A 6,942-nucleotide genomic window follows, 5' to 3' on the forward strand; every position below is an offset into this window, starting at 1 on the left:
CTAGAGCCTTGGTGGCCTAGTTGTTATGTGTTGAGCTGCAAATCACAAAGTTTGTACTTGAAAAACCACCAGTGGCTACTCAGGGGAAAATTGAGGCTTTCTACTCCAAGTCCTGGAAATCCACCGGGGTAGTTCTACTCTGCCCTATGGGATCACTGAGAGTCAGAATGAACTCAATGGCAATGAACGTAGCTCTCTCTCTCTCTCTCTCTCTCTCTCTCTCTCTCTCTCTCTCTCTCTCTCTCTCTCTCTCTCTCTGTGTGATGTAGTGCTGGGAGAACTCATTCCTGGTCTGTGCCAGGGAATTTGGAAGACAACTATCTTGCCAACTGACTGGAAGGGATTCATATTCATGCCCATTTCAAGGAAAGGGTCCAACAGAGTGTGGAAATTCTCAAGCAAAATTATTACTATGACTTGTAGATAAAATTTTGCTGAAGTTAATGCAACAACAGTTGTACCAGTATATTTCTGGGACCTTCCAGAAATATAAACTGGATTTAGAAGAGAATGTGGTACGAGGAATATCATCGCTGATATCAGATGAGCCTTGGCTGAAAGTAGAAATACTAGAAAGGTGTTTACTTGTGTTTTACTGGCTCTACAAAGACATTTGGCTCGGTGGAACATAGCCAACGATGAGTAAGTTGTGAAGAACAAGAATTCCAGAAATCAATTGTGCTTATGTGGAAGTTGTACACAGACCAAGAGGTAGTTATGCACACAGAACAAGGGCATACTCCCAGTCTTGCTTAAAATCACGGACGGTCTGCATTTCAATATGTACAGTGCACTTCCCTGTACATATTGAGTCCGTGTGCTGAGCAAATCATCTGAGAGGTAGCATCAGTAGGGTGGAAGCCTCATGAACACCCTACAATGTGGAGATGACACCACCTTGCTGGCAGAAAGTGAGGAGTGCTTGAGGCTGATCAAATACTTCAGTATTAATTATTTATCAAGGTAAAGAAAAAAATCCTTACAATTGGCCCCATACACAATATCATGATAAATGCAGAAAAGATTGAAGTTGTCCAGGATTTATTTTACTTGGTCCCACAATAAACACTCATGGAAGCAGCAGTCAAAAAATCAAAGGACTCTTTCGGCCCCTGCCTGGCACGGAAGCAAGATGCACTTCTCCGCTCAGTCCATGCTCCTGGGCTACTGGGACATCCGTGGGCTGGCGCATGCCGTCCGCATGCTCCTGGAGTTCACCAACTCAGCGTATGAGGAGAAGCGCTACACGTGCGGGGAAGCTCCCGACTATGATCGAAGCCTGTGGCTGGATGTGAAATTCAAGCTAGACCTGAACTGTCCTAATTTGCCCTACCTCGTGGAGGGGAAGAACAAGATATCTCAGAGCAATGCCATCTTGCGCTCCATCGCTCGCAAGCACAATATGTGTGGCGACACAGAAGAGAAGATTCGAGTGGACACCATGGAGAACCAGATAATGGATTTCCGCATGCAGCTTGTCTGAATCAGCTACAGCCCTGACCATGAAAAGTTGAAGCCTCAGTACTTGGAACGGTTGCCTGGAAACCGCAAACCTTCTTCTCTGTGCCTGGGGAAATTCTCGTGGTCCGCTGGGGAAAAGCTCACCTTCGTGGACTTCCTCACCTAGGATGTCTTAGACCAGAACCGCATGTTTGAGCGCAAGTGCCTGGACGAGTTCCCACATCTGAAGGCTTCCATGTGTCGTTTGGAGGATTTGGAGAAAATAGCTGCGTACATGCAGTCTGACCGCTTCTTCAAGCTGCCATCAACAAGATGGCCCAGTGGGGAAGCAAGAGGTGCTGAGCAGGAGCCGAGCTCTGCTGCTGGCTCTACCTCACCCTGCTGGCCATGGGCGGGGGTGGGGGTGGGTGGGGAGGGGGGGGAGGGGCTGTCTTCCATCTTTTGCTCTTTTCAATAAACGGCTTTTAGACTACTGGTAAAAGAAAAATCAAAGGACATGTTGAATAGGACAAATCTGCTGCACAAGACCTCTCAAAAGTGCTAAAGAGCAAAGCTGTCACTTTCAGACATCTCCTAAGCATGTGAAAGCTGGACAATGAATAAGGAAGACCACAGAATAATCGATGGATGCTGATGCTGGTGACGAATATTGACTCTACGGCGGGCTGCCAGAAGAACAAACAAATCCTTCTCAGGAGAAATATAGTCAGAATTACCCCTAGAAGCAAGGATGGCGAGCTTTCATTTCACGCGCATACTTGGGAAATGTTATCAGGAGGGACCGCTGTTCATAAAGAGGGAGTCAGCGAAAAAAGAGAGAGACGCTCAACAAAATAGATAGAAACCGTGGCAGCAACAATGGCCGTAAGCGTCGCAGCAATTCGGAGGATGCGGTAGGACTGGGCAGTGCTCTTCTTCTCTGTTGGACACGGGACAGTATGGGTCAGCACTGACCTGAGGGCATCTAACAACAGCACTGCTCCAGAGGGGAGTGACTTGTCCCCAAACTCACAGCTCTGAGGAGAGGTGAGAGGAATTGAACTGGGGCCTGAAGACACCTCCAGGGCTGGTGCCAACCCCTCTCTCTCCTGTGTGCTGGGCACTCACTGCTTGGACTTTTCACTGTAACCTCACTTTGTGAGTTGCCATTGTGAACAACACACAGAAACACTGCCCTATCCTGCCTGAGCCTCATGAGCCCTGGTCTGTCACTCCCTTACTGGGGCCCCTGTGTCTTGTTTGTGCCTTTCAACACTTGGTTGGAGAATGCTCTGTTGTAATCCATGAGGTGATTTTGGTGGACTTTTGGAAGATGATTTCCAGGCCTTTCTTCCTGTCTATATTACTCTGGAAGCTGCTCCGAAACCTGTCCATCATGATCCTGCTGGTATTTGAATGCGGTGGCAGAGCCTCCAGCACCCCAGCCAGCACAGTCTGACAAACCCAGGGACAGAAGGTGCCTCACTTCGCAGGAGAGGAAACTCAGTTTACAGATCCCAAGTAACTTGCCAAGGCTGCAGATCTCCCAAGTGGCATCAGCTGAAAGAAAACTCCTGGTGCTTGGCACTTAAATTCTCCACCTTTCAGTTTAGTGATCAGGTACGTTACATTGCCACACCACCTGGACTAGTGATCGGCACACTCTGGGCCAGAGCCACACATGGGTCTTTTGGTTCTTAAATGTAGCGCTGAAGTTCAATCGAAAATGAAACTAAAACTATGAGTCAATGGATGTATGTGTGGATTGTGATAAGAGTTGTATGAGCCCCCAATAAAATGATTTTTAAAAAAAGCAATGATAGTTTTATTTAAAAGATATCACTCAGATACTGGTAATTCCATTTGCTTATAAAAATATATTTATGGTTCTCAAAAAACTTTTAAATTGTTGAGAGGGACAGATTTGGCTCTTCTGGCTCAAAAGTCTGCGGGTCTCTGACCTAGACCATGCTGGGTGCCTGGAGCTTAATCCTGTTGAAGACACTGGCAGACAGGGTAGCACATGCACCGATGTAGCCAATCTACGCGTAAAGGAACTGGGTGCTTACCCACCCATTCTCATCATTCCTTGGTTGAGGGCTGCTCTGGGGTGGGATATGGAGCCCTCGTTGGGCTGCTAAATGCAAGGTCAGCAGTTCAAAACCACACTTTGCTCTGTGGGATCAAGATGGGATTTGATCCACAGAGACAGTCTCAGAAACTCACAGGATGTCGCTGTGAATTAGCACTCTCTCCAAGGCTGCGAGAGCCTCTGGGGTGGGCTAGTTTATTCCCTGGCACCCCCAGCTGGCTATGGATCACAGGGTCAGCAGTTCAAATCTACTAGCCCCTCTTTTGAGAAAGATGAGACTTTCTGATCCTGTAAAGGTTCTCAGCCTCAGAAACCCACAGGGACAATGCTATCCTGTCCTATAGGGTCACTATGGCTCAGCATTGATTCTATGGCAGCAAGTTTGGCTGTGTTTCTTTCCTTGGGCTAGGGGAACGGGCCTGAGAGTGCTCAGGAAAAGGGATGCAGGTGTTGACAGTTGATGTCAGGCCAGGAAAGTGGAGCGAGGTGGGGACACCGTTAGTGTCTCTGAGGCTGCCCTTGGGGGGTTTGTTTCCGTGATGACGTGCAGTGATTCCTGGTACTCTCTGAGCTCACAACATTGTGGACCTCTTTATTATTCGTTTTATGGGTAGAACTGCATTCTCCCCAAATATGTGTTGGAATTCCGGCCGAACAGAGGTCACAGCACTTAACTGCCGACTGACAGGTGTTAGAACCCACAGGTGCTCTGAGGAAGAAAGACGTGGCAGTCTGCTGCCGTGAAGATCCACAGCCTCAGAAACCCTGAGCGACATCTAGTCCACCCTAAAGGGTCAATGAGTTGGAACCATCTGGACAGCTGCATGACAAGCGATTGATTGGGTGCAGTATGTATTAAATTCTTGGTCCTTGCCAATAATGAGAGTGGCGATACTGGGAGGGTCAGGGGAGGGTGGGGTAGAAAGGGGGGAACCGATCACAAGGATCTACATATAACCCCCTCCCTGGGGGACGGACAATAGAAAAGTGGGTGAAGGGAGACGTTGGACAGTGTAAGGCATGACAAAAAAAATAATTTATAAATTATCAAGGGTTAATGAGGGAGGGAGGATGGGAGGGAGGGGAAAAATAAGGAGGTGATACCAAGGGCTCAAGTAGAAAGCAAATGTTTTGAGAACGATGATGGCAACAAATGTACAAATGTGCTCGACACGATGGATGGATGGATTGTGATGAGTTGTACGAGCCCCCAGTAAAATGATTTTTAAAAAGAAAAACAAACAAAATTATTTATGCTTGAACCTGTGAGTGTGATCCTGTTCAGATACGAGGTTTTCTATGATGATGCTCATGAAACCATACTGGAGTAAGGTGGGCAGTAAATGTAATTACCTGCGGTTTAAAGAAGACTTGAACCAACACAGATGGAAGACAGACCCCCGGGAGCCCTCAAGGGCCAGCACTGAGTGCCAAGTCTCTCCCGCAGACCCAGGGCAGGAATTGACAGCCGAGACCCTGGTTTGAGCCTCCATCCTCCAGACCTGTGAGCCAGTCAATGTCTGTTCTTTAACCTCCCGCTTTGGCATTTCTTTTTTTTTTTTTTTTCCGCTTTGGCATTTCTGATGACTAGTGCTCTGACCATTTCTGGGACTGCTAATTTGCACAGCTGTTCAGTGCTTGTTGTCGCCATCAGATGGTTTCTGACATCAAAGTGTTTTGCTTTGGCCAAGCAGTTTCATTTCCCCTAGGAGCCATCTACTGGGCACAGAACTCTGCTTCTGGCCCGTGGCTTGAGAATTCTAGCCAGGTGTGTTTCCCAAACCACAGGAAAGAATTGGCCTTGTGGGAGGAAACTGGGCCTGGCCTGATACAAGGGCTAGGCTTTGTTTTCTCCAAGTCTTTAGAGAAAAGACAAAAACAAAACAAAACAAAAAACCCAACCTCCAGCACTCATCCTCCTGTGGCCAGCACAGCATGCGCCCCCTCCAGCTGGCAGCCCCCAGTGCCAGTGTGCCAGCCAGGACCCCAGTGCCTGGCCTCCTCCTGGGCCTCCTGCCCTCCCTGTCTCCTGCTGTTTCCCTGAAGGCTCCGCAGACTCAGACTGGCTCTTTTTGGGAGATGCAAAGGGAGGGGTGGAGTAGCTTCCTGCAGCTGCCCTCCTCCCTTCCTTTGTATGTTCCTGTTGCTTCCTCTGCCCACAGCCCACCCTCAACCTCTCTATTTCCTTGGCATCCTTTCTCTCTTGGGGAGGAGTTGGCATTTTGATCAGGATTGTTCCCACCACTACCCCCTGAGAGCCCCTGGTGGGTTTTGGAGTGTGTGAGGGGAGGGCTCTTTCCTCCCCCTTCTTTTTGGGCCCAGTTCCCTCTGGTATTCTCTTTGATCTCCCACTGATTCGACAAGTGGACAGGCCCACCCACGGGTCCCATTCATAGTGGCTGAAAAGAAGTGAGGCCTCTCTTTTGCTTAGCTCCCACTGCCTGCAGATGAGAGGGATGCGCCTGGCAAGGGAGCAGCTCACACTGCCCCTGAAGAGAGCTGGCTCTGCTGCTGGCTGGACTTGCTAGTAGGAAACTGATGGTCGGTGGGTGTGTGGTTGCGGTTGTTGACTTGTTGCCTCCAGAGGATTTGCAGCAGTGCAAGGTGGTGAGGTGGGGTGAGCACAACAAGTGAAATAGACCACCCTTCCGGATCATTCAGAAAACACACCCATCCCACCCAGGAGAGATTTGCAGGGGCTTCTGCCTGCTGCCTCCCATATTTTTGCATTTGCCATTCAGAAGGACATGCAAATGAGAATCGAGCCCCATGGGACCCACTAGCTCAAATTTTGAATTTGTAACTACTCAGTTGTGAGACCTCGGATAAAACACCCGAGCTTCACGATGCCAGCATGGCCTGACTCCTAAACAGGCCAGATACCCTGGTGGTGCTGTCACAGATGGGATGCTAACTGCAAGGTCAGCAGTTCAAACTCACCTGCTGCTCCTTGGGAAAAAGATGAGGCTTTCTGTTCCTGTAACAATTTATAGCCTTGAAACCCCACAGGGACAGTCCCACTCTACCGTAGAGAGCCACGATGAGTTGGACTCGACGGGATGGCAATGTGTTTGGTTTTCAAACTGCTCAAACCAGCCCCGGTGGCGCCATAGTCCACAGCTCTGCTGCCGACAGAAGGACTGGTCTTTGGAGTCCACCCAGCAGTGTTATGGCAGGAAGGTCTGGCCACCTGCTCTGCTCTTCATAAAGATTAAAGCCTCGGACACCCCGCAGGGCGGTTCTATCCTGGCACACGGGGTTACTGTGGGTTGGACCTGAGAACAGTAACAAACTAGCTAAGTCTGTGGACTTCTCAGCTCATGATGCAGAGAACCACACAAGCAAACAAAAAGACAAACTCACTGCCCTTGAGTTAACTCTGACTCATAGCGACCCTGTGGGTCTCCAAG

The 6,942-nt window shown here is 49.1% G+C and overlaps 1 pseudogene; it reads left to right on the forward strand.

The window, feature by feature from the left end:
* Nucleotides 1-1,132: 1,132 nt before the first annotated feature.
* On the forward strand, nt 1,133-1,803 carry LOC142448940 (glutathione S-transferase Mu 3-like; annotated as a pseudogene).
* Nucleotides 1,804-6,942: the final 5,139 nt, after the last annotated feature.

This window comes from Tenrec ecaudatus, chromosome 5, assembly GCF_050624435.1.
Source record: "Tenrec ecaudatus isolate mTenEca1 chromosome 5, mTenEca1.hap1, whole genome shotgun sequence".
NCBI classification, from domain to species: Eukaryota; Metazoa; Chordata; class Mammalia; order Afrosoricida; family Tenrecidae; genus Tenrec; species Tenrec ecaudatus.